The following is a 23390-nucleotide window of genomic DNA, read 5'->3' on the forward strand; positions in this document are numbered from 1 at the left end:
CATGGCGCTCAAGTAAAGCAGAAAGCTTTTAGTATACACCTTTTGCACTCTTGTCAACGAAGCTGGGCTCTGTGAATGCTCACCCTACGCAAGAAAAGAGAACAGACTTTGCTGGTGACCTAAATATATCTCGCCTGATCGAGCACGATCGAGCTCTGAGTGAGCAGCTGTGCAATGGTCATCTTTACCAAAGGGGAGATGCTGCTTTTTCCAGTGTCACGCCCATGCTCTCAGGGCTGGAGGGAGGAGGGCTGCTTTTTGTTTTTACAGGCAAAAGGAAAGGCCCAGCCCTCAGAGCTTCTGCCAATGCAGATCCCAGCAGGTGCAAAATAAAGGCTCTCCCCCACCTTGCCAGCTGCAGATTGATCAGAAGACTGCTAGTCTAGTGTGTTGGGCCACTTTCTCTCTTCTGTGTATCGTCCCCTCTTATTACATAAACAGCATAAGAGGAATAAAGGAAGGAAGGAAGGAAGGAACAGTGTATCGCAAGCACCTTCCACCCTGATGTCAATGGGCCACCAACCTTCGGGATGAGGAGGAGACCTGTGAAGACAGTCAGAGCGTGCCGACTGGGGCATTCATTTGGCTCATACACCGACAAGGCTTTCAGCGGCAGGAACAAACTTCAGGAATAGGCATTCTTGGCCTCGAATCCTAAGGGGGGTGCAAACGCTGAGGACAATTCCGTCAAATGCTCAAAGGACCGTGGCTCGTTGGTCTAGGGGTATGATTCTCGCTTTGGGTGCGAGAGGTCCCGGGTTCAATAGGACGAGCCCAATCAAGGTGGTTAACTTGAGCTCCTTTTTTTTGTTTTTTCAATGTTATTTTCATTGGACAGACTCTCTGGTTTTCTCGGTAAGCAGTAGTCGATGAACAATTCACTTCCTGAACCTCTTTGCGTGCCATGTCCTTGCGACAAGCACTTTGTGTTCTCTGTTAGCTCTCAGTAACATTCCTTGATTTGCTTGTGAGTTTTGGCCGTCCGATCTCAAAGTGGAAATATGTCCTTCCCTCTGTACGCTGCATAGGCCCTCAGCTGGCATACTTGTATATGTGCGCATGCTTGATAGGACGTATGTTTTAGGCTGGATTGTGTGAGCTTCAGGCGCAAGGCATTTGATTAGTCTTTAAGCAGGTCCACTTGCACTGCCCTTTGCACCTGTTCTCCCAGTCCCTACAAAGGTGAGCAAGCAGCTGTTTCTGTAGTGTAGTGGTTATCACGTTCGCCTCACACGCGAAAGGTCCCCGGTTCGAGACCGGGCAGAAACACTCTCTGCTGGCATTTTACACAAAATAGTTTTTTTCCCCTTTTGTCACACACAAATGTAAAGTATGAACTTATTTGCGTTCCCATGGAAATAGCATATGCTCTCAAGAGCTTGAGAAATACACTGGGAAGGCAAGCATCCTCACATGTATTCTGTATATGGGGCCAATAAAAAAATGCACGCGCTTGCATTTTGTGTATGTAATGTTGCAGAGCACAGAGAGGATTTATTTTCCCTACTGCTGGGTATTTGGGTCTCTGGGATCACAGTTGGGTCCGCTCCGTCCTCCGAAATGGTCCATATTAGTTACATAGGTTAGTGTACCAAAGAAATAATACATTTTCATATACAGCTTCTTCATTTCTGTGTTCTGAGGGATTACCAGTTGTAAGAAATGCACTTGCCGGTACAGTGATTCCCTGGCTTTCTCTGGCCCGAGAAAGCTTTTCCTCTGAAGGGGGAACAGAAGTTGGACTGCTTCTGCTGAACTTCCTGAAAGCAGAGCTGGCGGGAGGAGGGACTTTTTGAGTGCTGGGAAAATTTGAGCTGGAAATTTGCATCGGCTGGACAGAGATTGCTTGGAGCAGCTAAAATATAATAACGGCCATGGCGCTCAAGTAAAGCAGAAAGCTTTTAGTATACACCTTTTGCACTCTTGTCAACGAAGCTGGGCTCTGTGAATGCTCACCCTACGCAAGAAAAGAGAACAGACTTTGCTGGTGACCTAAATATATCTCGCCTGATCGAGCACGATCGAGCTCTGAGTGAGCAGCTGTGCAATGGTCATCTTTACCAAAGGGGAGATGCTGCTTTTTCCAGTGTCACGCCCATGCTCTCAGGGCTGGAGGGAGGAGGGCTGCTTTTTGTTTTTACAGGCAAAAGGAAAGGCCCAGCCCTCAGAGCTTCTGCCAATGCAGATCCCAGCAGGTGCAAAATAAAGGCTCTCCCCCACCTTGCCAGCTGCAGATTGATCAGAAGACTGCTAGTCTAGTGTGTTGGGCCACTTTCTCTCTTCTGTGTATCGTCCCCTCTTATTACATAAACAGCATAAGAGGAATAAAGGAAGGAAGGAAGGAAGGAACAGTGTATCGCAAGCACCTTCCACCCTGATGTCAATGGGCCACCAACCTTCGGGATGAGGAGGAGACCTGTGAAGACAGTCAGAGCGTGCCGACTGGGGCATTCATTTGGCTCATACACCGACAAGGCTTTCAGCGGCAGGAACAAACTTCAGGAATAGGCATTCTTGGCCTCGAATCCTAAGGGGGGTGCAAACGCTGAGGACAATTCCGTCAAATGCTCAAAGGACCGTGGCTCGTTGGTCTAGGGGTATGATTCTCGCTTTGGGTGCGAGAGGACCCGGGTTCAAATCCCGGACGAGCCCAATCAAGGTGGATAACTTGAGCTCCTTTTTTTTGTTTTTTCAATGTTATTTTCATTGGACAGACTCTCTGGTTTTCTCGGTAAGCAGTAGTCGATGAACAATTCACTTCCTGAACCTCTTTGCGTGCCATGTCCTTGCGACAAGCACTTTGTGTTCTCTGTTAGCTCTCAGTAACATTCCTTGATTTGCTTGTGAGTTTTGGCCGTCCGATCTCAAAGTGGAAATATGTCCTTCCCTCTGTACGCTGCATAGGCCCTCAGCTGGCATACTTGTATATGTGCGCATGCTTGATAGGACGTATGTTTTAGGCTGGATTGTGTGAGCTTCAGGCGCAAGGCATTTGATTAGTCTTTAAGCAGGTCCACTTGCACTGCCCTTTGCACCTGTTCTCCCAGTCCCTACAAAGGTGAGCAAGCAGCTGTTTCTGTAGTGTAGTGGTTATCACGTTCGCCCCACACGCGAAAGGGCCCCGGTTCCAGACCGGGCAGAAACACTCTCTGCTGGCATTTTACACAAAATAATTTTTTTCCCCTTTTGTCACACACAAATGTAAAGTATGAACTTATTTGCGTTCCCATGGAAATAGCATATGCTCTCAAGAGCTTGAGAAATACACTGGGAAGGCAAGCATCCTCACATGTATTCTGTATATGGGGCCAATAAAAAAATGCACGCGCTTGCATTTTGTGTATGTAATGTTGCAGAGCACAGAGAGGATTTATTTTCCCTACTGCTGGGTATTTGGGTCTCTGGGATCACAGTTGGGTCAGCTCCGTCCTCTGAAATGGTCCATATTAGTTACATAGGTTAGTGTACCAAAGAAATAATACATTTTCATATACAGCTTCTTCATTTCTGTGTTCTGAGGGATTACCAGTTGTAAGAAATGCACTTGCCGGTACAGTGATTCCCTGGCTTTCTCTGGCCCGAGAAAGCTTTTCCTCTGAAGTGGGAACAGAAGTTGGACTGCTTCTGCTGAACTTCCTGAAAGCAGAGCTGGCGGGAGGAGGGACTTTTTGAGTGCTGGGAAAATTTGAGCTGGAAATTTGCATCGGCTGGACAGAGATTGCTTGGAGCAGCCAAAATATAATAACGGCCATGGCGCTCAAGTAAAGCAGAAAGCTTTTAGTATACACCTTTTGCACTCTTGTCAACGAAGCTGGGCTCTGTGAATGCTCACCCTGCGCAAGAAAAGAGAACAGACTTTGCTGGTGACCTAAATATATCTCGCCTGATCGAGCACGATCGAGCTCTGAGTGAGCAGCTGTGCAATGGTCATCTTTACCAAAGGGGAGATGCTGCTTTTTCCAGTGTCACGCCCATGCTCTCAGGGCTGGAGGGAGGAGGGCTGCTTTTTGTTTTTACAGGCAAAAGGAAAGGCCCAGCCCTCAGAGCTTCTGCCAATGCAGATCCCAGCAGGTGCAAAATAAAGGCTCTCCCCCACCTTGCCAGCTGCAGATTGATCAGAAGACTGCTAGTCTAGTGTGTTGGGCCACTTTCTCTCTTCTGTGTATCGTCCCCTCTTATTACATAAACAGCATAAGAGGAATAAAGGAAGGAAGGAAGGAAGGAACAGTGTATCGCAAGCACCTTCCACCCTGATGTCAATGGGCCACCAACCTTCGGGATGAGGAGGAGACCTGTGAAGACAGTCAGAGCGTGCCGACTGGGGCATTCATTTGGCTCATACACCGACAAGGCTTTCAGCGGCAGGAACAAACTTCAGGAATAGGCATTCTTGGCCTCGAATCCTAAGGGGGGTGCAAACGCTGAGGACAATTCCGTCAAATGCTCAAAGGACCGTGGCTCGTTGGTCTAGGGGTATGATTCTCGCTTTGGGTGCGAGAGTTCCCGGGTTCAAATCCCAGACGAGCCCAATCAAGGTGGTTAACTTGAGCTCCTTTTTTTTGTTTTTTCAATGTTATTTTCATTGGACAGACTCTCTGGTTTTCTCGGTAAGCAGTAGTCGATGAACAATTCACTTCCTGAACCTCTTTGCGTGCCATGTCCTTGCGACAAGCACTTTGTGTTCTCTGTTAGCTCTCAGTAACATTCCTTGATTTGCTTGTGAGTTTTGGCCGTCCGATCTCAAAGTGGAAATATGTCCTTCCCTCTGTACGCTGCATAGGCCCTCAGCTGGCATACTTGTATATGTGCGCATGCTTGATAGGACGTATGTTTTAGGCTGGATTGTGTGAGCTTCAGGCGCAAGGCATTTGATTAGTCTTTAAGCAGGTCCACTTGCACTGCCCTTTGCACCTGTTCTCCCAGTCCCTACAAAGGTGAGCAAACAGCTGTTTCTGTAGTGTAGTGGTTATCACGTTCGCCTCACACGCGAAAGGTCCCCGGTTCGAGACCGGGCAGAAACACTCTCTGCTGGCATTTTACACAAAATAGTTTTTTTCCCCTTTTGTCACACACAAATGTAAAGTATGAACTTATTTGCGTTCCCATGGAAATAGCATATGCTCTCAAGAGCTTGAGAAATACACTGGGAAGGCAAGCATCCTCACATGTATTCTGTTTATGGGGCCAATAAAAAAATGCACGCGCTTGCATTTTGTGAATGTAATGTTGCAGAGCACAGGGAGGATTTATTTTCCCTACTGCTGGGTATTTGGGTCTCTGGGATCACAGTTGGGTCCGCTCCGTCCTCTGAAATGGTCCATATTAGTTACATAGGTTAGTGTACCAAAGAAATAATACATTTTCATATACAGCTTCTTCATTTCTGTGTTCTGAGGGATTACCAGTTGTAAGAAATGCACTTGCCGGTACAGTGATTCCCTGGCTTTCTCTGGCCCGAGAAAGCTTTTCCTCTGAAGTGGGAACAGAAGTTGGACTGCTTCTGCTGAACTTCCTGAAAGCAGAGCTGGCGGGAGGAGGGACTTTTTGAGTGCTGGGAAAATTTGAGCTGGAAATTTGCATCGGCTGGACAGAGATTGCTTGGAGCAGCCAAAATATAATAACGGCCATGGCGCTCAAGTAAAGCAGAAATCTTTTAGTATACACCTTTTGCACTCTTGTCAACGAAGCTGGGCTCTGTGAATGCTCACCCTACGCAAGAAAAGAGAACAGACTTTGCTGGTGACCTAAATATATCTCGCCTGATCGAGCACGATCGAGCTCTGAGTGAGCAGCTGTGCAATGGTCATCTTTACCAAAAGGGAGATGCTGCTTTTTCCAGTGTCACGCCCATGCTCTCAGGGCTGGAGGGAGGAGGGCTGCTTTTTGTTTTTACAGGCAAAAGGAAAGGCCCAGCCCTCAGAGCTTCTGCCAATGCAGATCCCAGCAGGTGCAAAATAAAGGCTCTCCCCCACCTTGCCAGCTGCAGATTGATCAGAAGACTGCTAGTCTAGTGTGTTGGGCCACTTTCTCTCTTCTGTGTATCGTCCCCTCTTATTACATAAACAGCATAAGAGGAATAAAGGAAGGAAGGAAGGAAGGAACAGTGTATCGCAAGCACCTTCCACCCTGATGTCAATGGGCCACCAACCTTCGGGATGAGGAGGAGACCTGTGAAGACAGTCAGAGCGTGCCGACTGGGGCATTAATTTGGCTCATACACCGACAAGGCTTTCAGCGGCAGGAACAAACTTCAGGAATAGGCATTCTTGGCCTCGAATCCTAAGGGGGGTGCAAACGCTGAGGACAATTCCGTCAAATGCTCAAAGGACCGTGGCTCGTTGGTCTAGGGGTATGATTCTCGCTTTGGGTGCGAGAGGTCCCGGACGAGCCCAATCAAGGTGGTTAACTTGAGCTCCTTTTTTTTGTTTTTTCAATGTTATTTTCATTGGACAGACTCTCTGGTTTTCTCGGTAAGCAGTAGTCGATGAACAATTCACTTCCTGAACCTCTTTGCGTGCCATGTCCTTGCGACAAGCACTTTGTGTTCTCTGTTAGCTCTCAGTAACATTCCTTGATTTGCTTGTGAGTTTTGGCCGTCCGATCTCAAAGTGGAAATATGTCCTTCCCTCTGTACGCTGCATAGGCCCTCAGCTGGCATACTTGTATATGTGCGCATGCTTGATAGGACGTATGTTTTAGGCTGGATTGTGTGAGCTTCAGGCGCAAGGCATTTGATTAGTCTTTAAGCAGGTCCACTTGCACTGCCCTTTGCACCTGTTCTCCCAGTCCCTACAAAGGTGAGCAAGCAGCTGTTTCTGTAGTGTAGTGGTTATCACGTTCGCCTCACACGCGAAAGGTCCCTGGTTCGAGACCGGGCAGAAACACTCTCTGCTGGCATTTTACACAAAATAGTTTTTTTCCCCTTTTGTCACACACAAATGTAAAGTATGAACTTATTTGCGTTCCCATGGAAATAGCATATGCTCTCAAGAGCTTGAGAAATACACTGGGAAGGCAAGCATCCTCACATGTATTCTGTATATGGGGCCAATAAAAAAATGCACGCGCTTGCATTTTGTGTATGTAATGTTGCAGAGCACAGAGAGGATTTATTTTCCCTACTGCTGGGTATTTGGGTCTCTGGGATCACAGTTCGGTCCGCTCCGTCCTCTGAAATGGTCCATATTAGTTACATAGGTTAGTGTACCAAAGAAATAATACATTTTCATATACAGCTTCTTCATTTCTGTGTTCTGAGGGATTACCAGTTGTAAGAAATGCACTTGCCGGTACAGTGATTCCCTGGCTTTCTCTGGCCCGAGAAAGCTTTTCCTCTGAAGTGGGAACAGAAGTTGGACTGCTTCTGCTGAACTTCCTGAAAGCAGAGCTGGCGGGAAGAGGGACTTTTTGAGTGCTGGGAAAATTTGAGCTGGAAATTTGCATCGGCTGGACAGAGATTGCTTGGAGCAGCTAAAATATAATAACGGCCATGGCGCTCAAGTAAAGCAGAAAGCTTTTAGTATACACCTTTTGCACTCTTGTCAACGAAGCTGGGCTCTGTGAATGCTCACCCTACGCAAGAAAAGAGAACAGACTTTGCTGGTGACCTAAATATATCTCGCCTGATCGAGCACGATCGAGCTCTGAGTGAGCAGCTGTGCAATGGTCATCTTTACCAAAGGGGAGATGCTGCTTTTTCCAGTGTCACGCCCATGCTCTCAGGGCTGGAGGGAGGAGGGCTGCTTTTTGTTTTTACAGGCAAAAGGAAAGGCCCAGCCCTCAGAGCTTCTGCCAATGCAGATCCCAGCAGGTGCAAAATAAAGGCTCTCCCCCACCTTGCCAGCTGCAGATTGATCAGAAGACTGCTAGTCTAGTGTGTTGGGCCACTTTCTCTCTTCTGTGTATCGTCCCCTCTTATTACATAAACAGCATAAGAGGAATAAAGGAAGGAAGGAAGGAAGGAACAGTGTATCGCAAGCACCTTCCACCCTGATGTCAATGGGCCACCAACCTTCGGGATGAGGAGGAGACCTGTGAAGACAGTCAGAGCGTGCCGACTGGGGCATTCATTTGGCTCATACACCGACAAGGCTTTCAGCGGCAGGAACAAACTTCAGGAATAGGCATTCTTGGCCTCGAATCCTAAGGGGGGTGCAAACGCTGAGGACAATTCCGTCAAATGCTCAAAGGACCGTGGCTCGTTGGTCTAGGGGTATGATTCTCGCTTTGGGTGCGAGAGTTCCCAGGTTCAAATCCCGGACGAGCCCAATCAAGGTGGTTAACTTGAGCTCCTTTTTTTTGTTTTTTCAATGTTATTTTCATTGGACAGACTCTCTGGTTTTCTCGGTAAGCAGTAGTCGATGAACAATTCACTTCCTGAACCTCTTTGCGTGCCATGTCCTTGCGACAAGCACTTTGTGTTCTCTGTTAGCTCTCAGTAACATTCCTTGATTTGCTTGTGAGTTTTGGCCGTCCGATCTCAAAGTGGAAATATGTCCTTCCCTCTGTACGCTGCATAGGCCCTCAGCTGGCATACTTGTATATGTGCGCATGCTTGATAGGACGTATGTTTTAGGCTGGATTGTGTGAGCTTCAGGCGCAAGGCATTTGATTAGTCTTTAAGCAGGTCCACTTGCACTGCCCTTTGCACCTGTTCTCCCAGTCCCTACAAAGGTGAGCAAGCAGCTGTTTCTGTAGTGTAGTGGTTATCACGTTCGCCTCACACGCGAAAGGTCCCCGGTTCGAGACCGGGCAGAAACACTCTCTGCTGGCATTTTACACAAAATAGTTTTTTTCCCCTTTTGTCACACACAAATGTAAAGTATGAACTTATTTGCGTTCCCATGGAAATAGCATATGCTCTCAAGAGCTTGAGAAATACACTGGGAAGGCAAGCATTCTCACATGTATTCTGTATATGGGGCCAATAAAAAAATGCACGCGCTTGCATTTTGTGTATGTAATGTTGCAGAGCACAGAGAGGATTTATTTTCCCTACTGCTGGGTATTTGGGTCTCTGGGATCACAGTTGGGTCCGCTCCGTCCTCTGAAATGGTCCATATTAGTTACATAGGTTAGTGTACCAAAGAAATAATACATTTTCATATACAGCTTCTTCATTTCTGTGTTCTGAGGGATTACCAGTTGTAAGAAATGCACTTGCCGGTACAGTGATTCCCTGGCTTTCTCTGGCCCGAGAAAGCTTTTCCTCTGAAGTGGGAACAGAAGTTGGACTGCTTCTGCTGAACTTCCTGAAAGCAGAGCTGGCGGGAGGAGGGACTTTTTGAGTGCTGGGAAAATTTGAGCTGGAAATTTGCATCTTCTGGACAGAGATTGCTTGGAGCAGCCAAAATATAATAACGGCCATGGCGCTCAAGTAAAGCAGAAAGCTTTTAGTATACACCTTTTGCACTCTTGTCAACGAAGCTGGGCTCTGTGAATGCTCACCCTACGCAAGAAAAGAGAACAGACTTTGCTGGTGATCTAAATATATCTCGCCTGATCGAGCACGATCGAGCTCTGAGTGAGCAGCTGTGCAATGGTCATCTTTACCAAAGGGGAGATGCTGCTTTTTCCAGTGTCACGCCCATGCTCTCAGGGCTGGAGGGAGGAGGGCTGCTTTTTGTTTTTACAGGCAAAAGGAAAGGCCCAGCCCTCAGAGCTTCTGCCAATGCAGATCCCAGCAGGTGCAAAATAAAGGCTCTCCCCCACCTTGCCAGCTGCAGATTGATCAGAAGACTGCTAGTCTAGTGTGTTGGGCCACTTTCTCTCTTCTGTGTATCGTCCCCTCTTATTACATAAACAGCATAAGAGGAATAAAGGAAGGAAGGAAGGAAGGAACAGTGTATCGCAAGCACCTTCCACCCTGATGTCAATGGGCCACCAACCTTCGGGATGAGGAGGAGACCTGTGAAGACAGTCAGAGCGTGCCGACTGGGGCATTCATTTGGCTCATACACCGACAAGGCTTTCAGCGGCAGGAACAAACTTCAGGAATAGGCATTCTTGGCCTCGAATCCTAAGGGGGGTGCAAACGCTGAGGACAATTCCGTCAAATGCTCAAAGGACCGTGGCTCGTTGGTCTAGGGGTATGATTCTCGCTTTGGGTGCGAGAGGTCCCGGGTTCAAATCCCGGACGAGCCCAATCAAGGTGGTTAACTTGAGCTCCTTTTTTTTGTTTTTTCAATGTTATTTTCATTGGACAGACTCTCTGGTTTTCTCGGTAAGCAGTAGTCGATGAACAATTCACTTCCTGAACCTCTTTGCGTGCCATGTCCTTGCGACAAGCACTTTGTGTTCTCTGTTAGCTCTCAGTAACATTCCTTGATTTGCTTGTGAGTTTTGGCCGTCCGATCTCAAAGTGGAAATATGTCCTTCCCTCTGTACGCTGCATAGGCCCTCAGCTGGCATACTTGTATATGTGCGCATGCTTGATAGGACGTATGTTTTAGGCTGGATTGTGTGAGCTTCAGGCGCAAGGCATTTGATTAGTCTTTAAGCAGGTCCACTTGCACTGCCCTTTGCACCTGTTCTCCCAGTCCCTACAAAGGTGAGCAAGCAGCTGTTTCTGTAGTGTAGTGGTTATCACGTTCGCCTCACACGCGAAAGGTCCCTGGTTCGAGACCGGGCAGAAACACTCTCTGCTGGCATTTTACACAAAATAGTTTTTTTCCCCTTTTGTCACACACAAATGTAAAGTATGAACTTATTTGCGTTCCCATGGAAATAGCATATGCTCTCAAGAGCTTGAGAAATACACTGGGAAGGCAAGCATCCTCACATGTATTCTGTATATGGGGCCAATAAAAAAATGCACGCGCTTGCATTTTGTGTATGTAATGTTGCAGAGCACAGAGAGGATTTATTTTCCCTACTGCTGGGTATTTGGGTCTCTGGGATCACAGTTGGGTCCGCTCCGTCCTCTGAAATGGTCCATATTAGTTACATAGGTTAGTGTACCAAAGAAATAATACATTTTCATATACAGCTTCTTCATTTCTGTGTTCTGAGGGATTACCAGTTGTAAGAAATGCACTTGCCGGTACAGTGATTCCCTGGCTTTCTCTGGCCCGAGAAAGCTTTTCCTCTGAAGTGGGAACAGAAGTTGGACTGCTTCTGCTGAACTTCCTGAAAGCAGAGCTGGCGGGAGGAGGGACTTTTTGAGTGCTGGGAAAATTTGAGCTGGAAATTTGCATCGGCTGGACAGAGATTGCTTGGAGCAGCCAAAATATAATGACGGCCATGGCGCTCAAGTAAAGCAGAAAGCTTTTAGTATACACCTTTTGCACTCTTGTCAACGAAGCTGGGCTCTGTGAATGCTCACCCTACGCAAGAAAAGAGAACAGACTTTGCTGGTGACCTAAATATATCTCGCCTGATCGAGCACGATCGAGCTCTGAGTGAGCAGCTGTGCAATGGTCATCTTTACCAAAGGGGAGATGCTGCTTTTTCCAGTGTCACGCCCATGCTCTCAGGGCTGGAGGGAGGAGGGCTGCTTTTTGTTTTTACAGGCAAAAGGAAAGGCCCAGCCCTCAGAGCTTCTGCCAATGCAGATCCCAGCAGGTGCAAAATAAAGGCTCTCCCCCACCTTGCCAGCTGCAGATTGATCAGAAGACTGCTAGTCTAGTGTGTTGGGCCACTTTCTCTCTTCTGTGTATCGTCCCCTCTTATTACATAAACAGCATAAGAGGAATAAAGGAAGGAAGGAAGGAAGGAACAGTGTATCGCAAGCACCTTCCACCCTGATGTCAATGGGCCACCAACCTTCGGGATGAGGAGGAGACCTGTGAAGACAGTCAGAGCGTGCCGACTGGGGCATTCATTTGGCTCATACACCGACAAGGCTTTCAGCGGCAGGAACAAACTTCAGGAATAGGCATTCTTGGCCTCGAATCCTAAGGGGGGTGCAAACGCTGAGGACAATTCCGTCAAATGCTCGAAGGACCGTGGCTCGTTGGTCTAGGGGTATGATTCTCGCTTTGGGTGCGAGAGGTCCCGGGTTCAAATCCCGGACGAGCCCAATCAAGGTGGTTAACTTGAGCTCCTTTTTTTTGTTTTTTCAATGTTATTTTCATTGGACAGACTCTCTGGTTTTCTCGGTAAGCAGTAGTCGATGAACAATTCACTTCCTGAACCTCTTTGCGTGCCATGTCCTTGCGACAAGCACTTTGTGTTCTCTGTTAGCTCTCAGTAACATTCCTTGATTTGCTTGTGAGTTTTGGCCGTCCGATCTCAAAGTGGAAATATGTCCTTCCCTCTGTACGCTGCATAGGCCCTCAGCTGGCATACTTGTATATGTGCGCATGCTTGATAGGACGTATGTTTTAGGCTGGATTGTGTGAGCTTCAGGCGCAAGGCATTTGATTAGTCTTTAAGCAGGTCCACTTGCACTGCCCTTTGCACCTGTTCTCCCAGTCCCTACAAAGGTGAGCAAGCAGCTGTTTCTGTAGTGTAGTGGTTATCACGTTTGCCTCACACGCGAAAGGTCCCCGGTTCGAGACCGGGCAGAAACACTCTCTGCTGGCATTTTACACAAAATAGTTTTTTTCCCCTTTTGTCACACACAAATGTAAAGTATGAACTTATTTGCGTTCCCATGGAAATAGCATATGCTCTCAAGAGCTTGAGAAATACACTGGGAAGGCAAGCATCCTCACATGTATTCTGTATATGGGGCCAATAAAAAAATGCACGCGCTTGCATTTTGTGTATGTAATGTTGCAGAGCACAGGGAGGATTTATTTTCCCTACTGCTGGGTATTTGGGTCTCTGGGATCACAGTTGGGTCCGCTCCGTCCTCTGAAATGGTCCATATTAGTTACATAGGTTAGTGTACCAAAGAAATAATACATTTTCATATACAGCTTCTTCATTTCTGTGTTCTGAGGGATTACCAGTTGTAAGAAATGCACTTGCCGGTACAGTGATTCCCTGGCTTTCTCTGGCCCGAGAAAGCTTTTCCTCTGAACTGGGAACAGAAGTTGGACTGCTTCTGCTGAACTTCCTGAAAGCAGAGCTGGCGGGAGGAGGGACTTTTTGAGTGCTGGGAAAATTTGAGCTGGAAATTTGCATCGGCTGGACAGAGATTGCTTGGAGCAGCCAAAATATAATAACGGCCATGGCGCTCAAGTAAAGCAGAAAGCTTTTAGTATACACCTTTTGCACTCTTGTCAACGAAGCTGGGCTCTGTGAATGCTCACCCTACGCAAGAAAAGAGAACAGACTTTGCTGGTGATCTAAATATATCTCGCCTGATCGAGCACGATCGAGCTCTGAGTGAGCAGCTGTGCAATGGTCATCTTTACCAAAGGGGAGATGCTGCTTTTTCCAGTGTCACGCCCATGCTCTCAGGGCTGGAGGGAGGAGGGCTGCTTTTTGTTTTTACAGGCAAAAGGAAAGGCCCAGCCCTCAGAGCTTCTGCCAATGCAGATCCCAGCAGGTGCAAAATAAAGGCTCTCCCCCACCTTGCCAGCTGCAGATTGATCAGAAGACTGCTAGTCTAGTGTGTTGGGCCACTTTCTCTCTTCTGTGTATCGTCCCCTCTTATTACATAAACAGCATAAGAGGAATAAAGGAAGGAAGGAAGGAAGGAACAGTGTATCGCAAGCACCTTCCACCCTGATGTCAATGGGCCACCAACCTTCGGGATGAGGAGGAGACCTGTGAAGACAGTCAGAGCGTGCCGACTGGGGCATTCATTTGGCTCATACACCGACAAGGATTTCAGCGGCAGGAACAAACTTCAGGAATAGGCATTCTTGGCCTCGAATCCTAAGGGGGGTGCAAACGCTGAGGACAATTCCGTCAAACGCTCGAAGGACCGTGGCTCGTTGGTCTAGGGGTATGATTCTCGCTTTGGGTGCGAGAGGTCCGGGGTTCAAATCCCGGACGAGCCCAATCAAGGTGGTTAACTTGAGCTCCTTTTTTTTGTTTTTTCAATGTTATTTTCATTGGACAGACTCTCTGGTTTTCTCGGTAAGCAGTAGTCGATGAACAATTCACTTCCTGAACCTCTTTGCGTGCCATGTCCTTGCGACAAGCACTTTGTGTTCTCTGTTAGCTCTCAGTAACATTCCTTGATTTGCTTGTGAGTTTTGGCCGTCCGATCTCAAAGTGGAAATATGTCCTTCCCTCTGTACGCTGCATAGGCCCTCAGCTGGCATACTTGTATATGTGCGCATGCTTGATAGGACGTATGTTTTAGGCTGGATTGTGTGAGCTTCAGGCGCAAGGCATTTGATTAGTCTTTAAGCAGGTCCACTTGCACTGCCCTTTGCACCTGTTCTCCCAGTCCCTACAAAGGTGAGCAAGCAGCTGTTTCTGTAGTGTAGTGGTTATCACGTTCGCCTCACACGCGAAAGGTCCCTGGTTCGAGACCGGGCAGAAACACTCTCTGCTGGCATTTTACACAAAATAGTTTTTTTCCCCTTTTGTCACACACAAATGTAAAGTATGAACTTATTTGCGTTCCCATGGAAATAGCATATGCTCTCAAGAGCTTGAGAAATACACTGGGAAGGCAAGCATCCTCACATGTATTCTGTATATGGGGCCAATAAAAAAATGCACGCGCTTGCATTTTGTGTATGTAATGTTGCAGAGAACAGAGAGGATTTATTTTCCCTACTGCTGGGTATTTGGGTCTCTGGGATCACAGTTGGGTCCGCTCCGTCCTCTGAAATGGTCCATATTAGTTACATAGGTTAGTGTACCAAAGAAATAATACATTTTCATATACAGCTTCTTCATTTCTGTGTTCTGAGGGATTACCAGTTGTAAGAAATGCACTTGCCGGTACAGTGATTCCCTGGCTTTCTCTGGCCCGAGAAAGCTTTTCCTCTGAAGTGGGAACAGAAGTTGGACTGCTTCTGCTGAACTTCCTGAAAGCAGAGCTGGCGGGAGGAGGGACTTTTTGAGTGCTGGGAAAATTTGAGCTGGAAATTTGCATCGGCTGGACAGAGATTGCTTGGAGCACCCAAAATATAATAACGGCCATGGCGCTCAAGTAAAGCAGAAAGCTTTTAGTATACACCTTTTGCACTCTTGTCAACGAAGCTGGGCTCTGTGAATGCTCACCCTACGCAAGAAAAGAGAACAGACTTTGCTGGTGACCTAAATATATCTCGCCTGATCGAGCACGATCGAGCTCTGAGTGAGCAGCTGTGCAATGGTCATCTTTACCAAAGGGGAGATGCTGCTTTTTCCAGTGTCACGCCCATGCTCTCAGGGCTGGAGGGAGGAGGGCTGCTTTTTGTTTTTACAGGCAAAAGGAAAGGCCCAGCCCTCAGAGCTTCTGCCAATGCAGATCCCAGCAGGTGCAAAATAAAGGCTCTCCCCCACCTTGCCAGCTGCAGATTGATCAGAAGACTGCTAGTCTAGTGTGTTGGGCCACTTTCTCTCTTCTGTGTATCGTCCCCTCTTATTACATAAACAGCATAAGAGGAATAAAGGAAGGAAGGAAGGAAGGAACAGTGTATCGCAAGCACCTTCCACCCTGATGTCAATGGGCCACCAACCTTCGGGATGAGGAGGAGACCTGTGAAGACAGTCAGAGCGTGCCGACTGGGGCATTCATTTGGCTCATACACCGACAAGGCTTTCAGCGGCAGGAACAAACTTCAGGAATAGGCATTCTTGGCCTCGAATCCTAAGGGGGGTGCAAACGCTGAGGACAATTCCGTCAAATGCTCAAAGGACCGTGGCTCGTTGGTCTAGGGGTATGATTCTCGCTTTGGGTGCGCGAGGTCCCGGGTTCAAATCCCCGGGTTCAAATCCCGGACGAGCCCAATCAAGGTGGTTAACTTGAGCTCCTTTTTTTTGTTTTTTCAATGTTATTTTCATTGGACAGACTCTCTGGTTTTCTCGGTAAGCAGTAGTCGATGAACAATTCACTTCCTGAACCTCTTTGCGTGCCATGTCCTTGCGACAAGCACTTTGTGCTCTCTGTTAGCTCTCAGTAACATTCCTTGATTTGCTTGTGAGTTTTGGCCGTCCGATCTCAAAGTGGAAATATGTCCTTCCCTCTGTACGCTGCATAGGCCCTCAGCTGGCATACTTGTATATGTGCGCATGCTTGATAGGACGTATGTTTTAGGCTGGATTGTGTGAGCTTCAGGCGCAAGGCATTTGATTAGTCTTTAAGCAGGTCCACTTGCACTGCCCTTTGCACCTGTTCTCCCAGTCCCTACAAAGGTGAGCAAGCAGCTGTTTCTGTAGTGTAGTGGTTATCACGTTCGCCTCACACGCGAAAGGTCCCGGGCAGAAACACTCTCTGCTGGCATTTTACACAAAATAGTTTTTTTCCCCTTTTGTCACACACAAATGTAAAGTATGAACTTATTTGCGTTCCCATGGAAATAGCATATGCTCTCAAGAGCTTGAGAAATACACTGGGAAGGCAAGCATCCTCACATGTATTCTGTATATGGGGCCAATAAAAAAATGCACGCGCTTGCATTTTGTGTATGTAATGTTGCAGAGCACAGGGAGGATTTATTTTCCCTACTGCTGGGTATTTGGGTCTCTGGGATCACAGTTGGGTCCGCTCCGTCCTCTGAAATGGTCCATATTAGTTACATAGGTTAGTGTACCAAAGAAATAATACATTTTCATATACAGCTTCTTCATTTCTGTGTTCTGAGGGATTACCAGTTGTAAGAAATGCACTTGCCGGTACAGTGATTCCCTGGCTTTCTCTGGCCCGAGAAAGCTTTTCCTCTGAAGTGGGAACAGAAGTTGGACTGCTTCTGCTGAACTTCCTGAAAGCAGAGCTGGCGGGAGGAGGGACTTTTTGAGTGCTGGGAAAATTTGAGCTGGAAATTTGCATCGGCTGGACAGAGATTGCTTGGAGCAGCCAAAATATAATAACGGCCATGGCGCTCAAGTAAAGCAGAAAGCTTTTAGTATACACCTTTTGCACTCTTGTCAACGAAGCTGGGCTCTGTGAATGCTCACCCTACGCAAGAAAAGAGAACAGACTTTGCTGGTGACCTAAATATATCTCGCCTGATCGAGCACGATCGAGCTCTGAGTGAGCAGCTGTGCAATCGTCATCTTTACCAAAGGGGAGATGCTGCTTTTTCCAGTGTCACGCCCATGCTCTCAGGGCTGGAGGGAGGAGGGCTGCTTTTTGTTTTTACAGGCAAAAGGAAAGGCCCAGCCCTCAGAGCTTCTGCCAATGCAGATCCCAGCAGGTGCAAAATAAAGGCTCTCCCCCACCTTGCCAGCTGCAGATTGATCAGAAGACTGCTAGTCTAGTGTGTTGGGCCACTTTCTCTCTTCTGTGTATCGTCCCCTCTTATTACATAAACAGCATAAGAGGAATAAAGGAAGGAAGGAAGGAAGGAACAGTGTATCGCAAGCACCTTCCACCCTGATGTCAATGGGCCACCAACCTTCGGGATGAGGAGGAGACCTGTGAAGACAGTCAGAGCGTGCCGACTGGGGCATTCATTTGGCTCATACACCGACAAGGCTTTCAGTGGCAGGAACAAACTTCAGGAATAGGCATTCTTGGCCTCGAATCCTAAGGGGGGTGCAAACGCTGAGGACAATTCCGTCAAATGCTCAAAGGACCCTGGCTCGTTGGTCTAGGGGTATGATTCTCGCTTTGGGTGCGAGAGGTCCCGGACGAGCCCAATCAAGGTGGTTAACTTGAGCTCCTTTTTTTTGTTTTTTCAATGTTATTTTCATTGGACAGACTCTCTGGTTTTCTCGGTAAGCAGTAGTCGATGAACAATTCACTTCCTGAACCTCTTTGCGTGCCATGTCCTTGCGACAAGCACTTTGTGTTCTCTGTTAGCTCTCAGTAACATTCCTTGATTTGCTTGTGAGTTTTGGCCGTCCGATCTCAAAGTGGAAATATGTCCTTCCCTCTGTACGCTGCATAGGCCCTCAGCTGGCATACTTGTATATGTGCGCATGCTTGATAGGACGTATGTTTTAGGCTGGATTGTGTGAGCTTCAGGCGCAAGGCATTTGATTAGTCTTTAAGCAGGTCCACTTGCACTGCCCTTTGCACCTGTTCTCCCAGTCCCTACAAAGGTGAGCAAGCAGCTGTTTCTGTAGTGTAGTGGTTATCACGTTCGCCTCACACGCGAAAGGTCCCCGGTTCGAGACCGGGCAGAAACACTCTCTGCTGGCATTTTACACAAAATAGTTTTTTTCCCCTTTTGTCACACACAAATGTAAAGTATGAACTTATTTGCGTTCCCATGGAAATAGCATATGCTCTCAAGAGCTTGAGAAATACACTGGGAAGGCAAGCATCTTCACATGTATTCTGTATATGGGGCCAATAAAAAAATGCACGCGCTTGCATTTTGTGTATGTAATGTTGCAGAGCACAGAGAGGATTTATTTTCCCTACTGCTGGGTATTTGGGTCTCGGGGATCACAGTTGGGTCCGCTCCGTCCTCTGAAATGGTCCATATTAGTTACATAGGTTAGTGTACCAAAGAAATAATACATTTTCATATACAGCTTCTTCATTTCTGTGTTCTGAGGGATTACCAGTTGTAAGAAATGCACTTGCCGGTACAGTGATTCCCTGGCTTTCTCTGGCCCGAGAAAGCTTTTCCTCTGAAGTGGGAACAGAAGTTGGACTGCTTCTGCTGAACTTCCTGAAAGCAGAGCTGGCGGGAGGAGGGACTTTTTGAGTGCTGGGAAAATTTGATCTGGAAATTTGCATCGGCTGGACAGAGATTGCTTGGAGCAGCCAAAATATAATAACGGCCATGGCGCTCAAGTAAAGCAGAAAGCTTTTAGTATACACCTTTTGCACTCTTGTCAACGAAGCTGGGCTCTGTGAATGCTCACCCTACGCAAGAAAAGAGAACAGACTTTGCTGGTGACCTAAATATATCTCGCCTGATCGAGCACGATCGAGCTCTGAGTGAGCAGCTGTGCAATGGTCATCTTTACCAAAGGGGAGATGCTGCTTTTTCCAGTGTCACGCCCATGCTCTCAGGGCTGGAGGGAGGAGGGCTGCTTTTTGTTTTTACAGGCAAAAGGAAAGGCCCAGCCCTCAGAGCTTCTGCCAATGCAGATCCCAGCAGGTGCAAAATAAAGGCTCTCCCCCACCTTGCCAGCTGCAGATTGATCAGAAGACTGCTAGTCTAGTGTGTTGGGCCACTTTCTCTCTTCTGTGTATCGTCCCCTCTTATTACATAAACAGCATAAGAGGAATAAAGGAAGGAAGGAAGGAAGGAACAGTGTATCGCAAGCACCTTCCACCCTGATGTCAATGGGCCACCAACCTTCGGGATGAGGAGGAGACCTGTGAAGACAGTCAGAGCGTGCCGACTGGGGCATTCATTTGGCTCATACACCGACAAGGCTTTCAGCGGCAGGAACAAACTTCAGGAATAGGCATTCTTGGCCTCGAATCCTAAGGGGGGTGCAAACGCTGAGGACAATTCCGTCAAATGCTCAAAGGACCGTGGCTCGTTGGTCTAGGGGTATGATTCTCGCTTTGGGTGCGAGAGGTCCCGGGTTCAAATCCCGGACGAGCCCAATCAACGTGGTTAACTTGAGCTCCTTTTTTTTGTTTTTTCAATGTTATTTTCATTGGACAGACTCTCTGGTTTTCTCGGTAAGCAGTAGTCGATGAACAATTCACTTCCTGAACCTCTTTGCGTGCCATGTCCTTGCGACAAGCACTTTGTGTTCTCTGTTAGCTCTCAGTAACATTCCTTGATTTGCTTGTGAGTTTTGGCCGTCCGATCTCAAAGTGGAAATATGTCCTTCCCTCTGTACGCTGCATAGGCCCTCAGCTGGCATACTTGTATATGTGCGCATGCTTGATAGGACGTATGTTTTAGGCTGGATTGTGTGAGCTTCAGGCGCAAGGCATTTGATTAGTCTTTAAGCAGGTCCACTTGCACTGCCCTTTGCACCTGTTCTCCCAGTCCCTACAAAGGTGAGCAAGCAGCTGTTTCTGTAGTGTAGTGGTTATCACGTTCGCCTCACACGCGAAAGGTCCCCGGTTCGAGACCGGGCAGAAACACTCTCTGCTGGCATTTTACACAAAATAGTTTTTTTCCCCTTTTGTCACACACAAATGTAAAGTATGAACTTATTTGCGTTCCCATGGAAATAGCATATGCTCTCAAGAGCTTGAGAAATACACTGGGAAGGCAAGCATCCTCACATGTATTCTGTATATGGGGCCAATAAAAAAATGCACGCGCTTGCATTTTGTGTATGTAATGTTGCAGAGCACAGAGAGGATTTATTTTCCCTACTGCTGGGTATTTGGGTCTCTGGGATCACAGTTGGGTCCGCTCCGTCCTCTGAAATGGTCCATATTAGTTACATAGGTTAGTGTACCAAAGAAATAATACATTTTCATATACAGCTTCTTCATTTCTGTGTTCTGAGGGATTACCAGTTGTAAGAAATGCACTTACCGGTACAGTGATTCCCTGGCTTTCTCTGGCCCGAGAAAGCTTTTCCTCTGAAGTGGGAACAGAAGTTGGACTGCTTCTGCTGAACTTCCTGAAAGCAGAGCTGGCGGGAGGAGGGACTTTTTGAGTGCTGGGAAAATTTGAGCTGGAAATTTGCATCGGCTGGACAGAGATTGCTTGGAGCAGCCAAAATATAATAACGGCCATGGCGCTCAAGTAAAGCAGAAAGCTTTTAGTATACACCTTTTGCACTCTTGTCAACGAAGCTGGGCTCTGTGAATGCTCACCCTACGCAAGAAAAGAGAACAGACTTTGCTGGTGACCTAAATATATCTCGCCTGATCGAGCACGATCGAGCTCTGAGTGAGCAGCTGTGCAATGGTCATCTTTACCAAAGGGGAGATGCTGCTTTTTCCAGTGTCACGCCCATGCTCTCAGGGCTGGAGGGAGGAGGGCTGCTTTTTGTTTTTACAGGCAAAAGGAAAGGCCCAGCCCTCAGAGCTTCTGCCAATGCAGATCCCAGCAGGTGCAAAATAAAGGCTCTCCCCCACCTTGCCAGCTGCAGATTGATCAGAAGACTGCTAGTCTAGTGTGTTGGGCCACTTTCTCTCTTCTGTGTATCGTCCCCTCTTATTACATAAACAGCATAAGAGGAATAAAGGAAGGAAGGAAGGAAGGAACAGTGTATCGCAAGCACCTTCCACCCTGATGTCAATGGGCCACCAACCTTCGGGATGAGGAGGAGACCTGTGAAGACAGTCAGAGCGTGCCGACTGGGGCATTCATTTGGCTCATACACCGACAAGGGTTTCAGCGGCAGGAACAAACTTCAGGAATAGGCATTCTTGGCCTCGAATCCTAAGGGGGGTGCAAACGCTGAGGACAATTCCGTCAAATGCTCAAAGGACGGTGGCTCGTTGGTCTAGGGGTATGATTCTCGCTTTGGGTGGTTAACTTGAGCTCCTTTTTTTTGTTTTTTCAATGTTATTTTCATTGGACAGACTCTCTGGTTTTCTCGGTAAGCAGTAGTCGATGAACAATTCACTTCCTGAACCTCTTTGCGTGCCATGTCCTTGCGACAAGCACTTTGTGTTCTCTGTTAGCTCTCAGTAACATTCCTTGATTTGCTTGTGAGTTTTGGCCGTCCGATCTCAAAGTGGAAATATGTCCTTCCCTCTGTACGCTGCATAGGCTCTCAGCTGGCATACTTGTATATGTGCGCATGCTTGATAGGACGTATGTTTTAGGCTGGATTGTGTGAGCTTCAGGCGCAAGGCATTTGATTAGTCTTTAAGCAGGTCCACTTGCACTGCCCTTTGCACCTGTTCTCCCAGTCCCTACAAAGGTGAGCAAGCAGCTGTTTCTGTAGTGTAGTGGTTATCACGTTCGCCTCACACGCGAAAGGTCCCGGTTCGAGACCGGGCAGAAACACTCTCTGCTGGCATTTTACACAAAATAGTTTTTTTCCCCTTTTGTCACACACAAATGTAAAGTATGAACTTATTTGCGTTCCCATGGAAATAGCATATGCTCTCAAGAGCTTGAGAAATACACTGGGAAGGCAAGCATCCTCACATGTATTCTGTATATGGGGCCAATAAAAAAATGCACGCGCTTGCATTTTGTGTATGTAATGTTGCAGAGCACAGAGAGGATTTATTTTCCCTACTGCTGGGTATTTGGGTCTCTGGGATCACAGTTGGGTCAGCTCCGTCCTCTGAAATGGTCCATATTAGTTACATAGGTTAGTGTACCAAAGAAATAATACATTTTCATATACAGCTTCTTCATTTCTGTGTTCTGAGGGATTACCAGTTGTAAGAAATGCACTTGCCGGTACAGTGATTCCCTGGCTTTCTCTGGCCCGAGAAAGCTTTTCCTCTGAAGTGGGAACAGAAGTTGGACTGCTTCTGCTGAACTTCCTGAAAGCAGAGCTGGCGGGTGGAGGGACTTTTTGAGTGCTGGGAAAATTTGAGCTGGAAATTTGCATCGGCTGGACAGAGATTGCTTGGAGCAGCCAAAATATAATAACGGCCATGGCGCTCAAGTAAAGCAGAAAGCTTTTAGTATACACCTTTTGCACTCTTGTCAACGAAGCTGGGCTCTGTGAATGCTCACCCTACGCAAGAAAAGAGAACAGACTTTGCTGGTGACCTAAATATATCTCGCCTGATCGAGCACGATCGAGCTCTGAGTGAGCAGCTGTGCAATGGTCATCTTTACCAAAGGGGAGATGCTGCTTTTTCCAGTGTCACGCCCATGCTCTCAGGGCTGGAGGGAGGAGGGCTGCTTTTTGTTTTTACAGGCAAAAGGAAAGGCCCAGCCCTCAGAGCTTCTGCCAATGCAGATCCCAGCAGGTGCAAAATAAAGGCTCTCCCCCACCTTGCCAGCTGCAGATTGATCAGAAGACTGCTAGTCTAGTGTGTTGGGCCACTTTCTCTCTTCTGTGTATCGTCCCAACTTATTACATAAACAGCATAAGAGGAATAAAGGAAGGAAGGAAGGAAGGAACAGTGTATCGCAAGCACCTTCCACCCTGATGTCAATGGGCCACCAACCTTCGGGATGAGGAGGAGACCTGTGAAGACAGTCAGAGCGTGCCGACTGGGGCATTCATTTGGCTCATACACCGACAAGGCTTTCAGCGGCAGGAACAAACTTCAGGAATAGGCATTCTTGGCCTCGAATCCTAAGGGGGGTGCAAACGCTGAGGACAATTCCGTCAAATGCTCAAAGGACCGTGGCTCGTTGGTCTAGGGGTATGATTCTCGCTTTGGGTGCGAGAGGTCCCGGGTTCAAATCCCGGACGAGCCCAATCAAGGTGGTTAACTTGAGCTCCTATTTTTTGTTTTTTCAATGTTATTTTCATTGGACAGACTCTCTGGTTTTCTCGGTAAGCAGTAGTCGATGAACAATTCACTTCCTGAACCTCTTTGCGTGCCATGTCCTTGCGACAAGCACTTTGTGTTCTCTGTTAGCTCTCAG

At 47.5% G+C, this 23390-nt stretch overlaps 15 non-coding genes across 15 annotated transcripts; all 15 read left to right on the plus strand.

The window, feature by feature from the left end:
- The first annotated feature begins 1196 nt into the window (after positions 1–1196).
- Positions 1197–1269, plus strand: TRNAV-CAC (transfer RNA valine (anticodon CAC)). The gene has a single exon. It is a non-coding gene; the product is annotated as a tRNA-Val (tRNA).
- Positions 1270–2580: 1311 nt separating this feature from the next.
- Positions 2581–2652, plus strand: TRNAP-UGG (transfer RNA proline (anticodon UGG)). The gene has a single exon. It is a non-coding gene; the product is annotated as a tRNA-Pro (tRNA).
- Positions 2653–4948: 2296 nt separating this feature from the next.
- Positions 4949–5021, plus strand: TRNAV-CAC (transfer RNA valine (anticodon CAC)). Its single transcript has one exon. It is a non-coding gene; the product is annotated as a tRNA-Val (tRNA).
- Positions 5022–6811: 1790 nt separating this feature from the next.
- On the plus strand, positions 6812–6884 carry TRNAV-CAC (transfer RNA valine (anticodon CAC)). The gene has a single exon. It is a non-coding gene; the product is annotated as a tRNA-Val (tRNA).
- Positions 6885–8687: 1803 nt separating this feature from the next.
- TRNAV-CAC (transfer RNA valine (anticodon CAC)) lies at positions 8688–8760 on the plus strand. Its single transcript has one exon. It is a non-coding gene; the product is annotated as a tRNA-Val (tRNA).
- Positions 8761–10071: 1311 nt separating this feature from the next.
- TRNAP-UGG (transfer RNA proline (anticodon UGG)) lies at positions 10072–10143 on the plus strand. Its single transcript has one exon. It is a non-coding gene; the product is annotated as a tRNA-Pro (tRNA).
- A 420-nt stretch (positions 10144–10563) lies between these two features.
- Positions 10564–10636, plus strand: TRNAV-CAC (transfer RNA valine (anticodon CAC)). Its single transcript has one exon. It is a non-coding gene; the product is annotated as a tRNA-Val (tRNA).
- Positions 10637–11947: 1311 nt separating this feature from the next.
- Positions 11948–12019, plus strand: TRNAP-UGG (transfer RNA proline (anticodon UGG)). Its single transcript has one exon. It is a non-coding gene; the product is annotated as a tRNA-Pro (tRNA).
- A 420-nt stretch (positions 12020–12439) lies between these two features.
- On the plus strand, positions 12440–12512 carry TRNAV-CAC (transfer RNA valine (anticodon CAC)). The gene has a single exon. It is a non-coding gene; the product is annotated as a tRNA-Val (tRNA).
- A 1803-nt stretch (positions 12513–14315) lies between these two features.
- TRNAV-CAC (transfer RNA valine (anticodon CAC)) lies at positions 14316–14388 on the plus strand. Its single transcript has one exon. It is a non-coding gene; the product is annotated as a tRNA-Val (tRNA).
- A 3668-nt stretch (positions 14389–18056) lies between these two features.
- TRNAV-CAC (transfer RNA valine (anticodon CAC)) lies at positions 18057–18129 on the plus strand. The gene has a single exon. It is a non-coding gene; the product is annotated as a tRNA-Val (tRNA).
- Positions 18130–19440: 1311 nt separating this feature from the next.
- On the plus strand, positions 19441–19512 carry TRNAP-UGG (transfer RNA proline (anticodon UGG)). The gene has a single exon. It is a non-coding gene; the product is annotated as a tRNA-Pro (tRNA).
- A 420-nt stretch (positions 19513–19932) lies between these two features.
- Positions 19933–20005, plus strand: TRNAV-CAC (transfer RNA valine (anticodon CAC)). Its single transcript has one exon. It is a non-coding gene; the product is annotated as a tRNA-Val (tRNA).
- A 1759-nt stretch (positions 20006–21764) lies between these two features.
- TRNAV-CAC (transfer RNA valine (anticodon CAC)) lies at positions 21765–21836 on the plus strand. Its single transcript has one exon. It is a non-coding gene; the product is annotated as a tRNA-Val (tRNA).
- A 1311-nt stretch (positions 21837–23147) lies between these two features.
- On the plus strand, positions 23148–23219 carry TRNAP-UGG (transfer RNA proline (anticodon UGG)). Its single transcript has one exon. It is a non-coding gene; the product is annotated as a tRNA-Pro (tRNA).
- Positions 23220–23390: the final 171 nt, after the last annotated feature.

Source organism: Ambystoma mexicanum, chromosome 2q, assembly GCF_040938575.1.
Source record: "Ambystoma mexicanum isolate Mex_15411 chromosome 2q, UKY_AmexF1_1, whole genome shotgun sequence".
NCBI lineage: Eukaryota > Metazoa > Chordata > Amphibia > Caudata > Ambystomatidae > Ambystoma > Ambystoma mexicanum.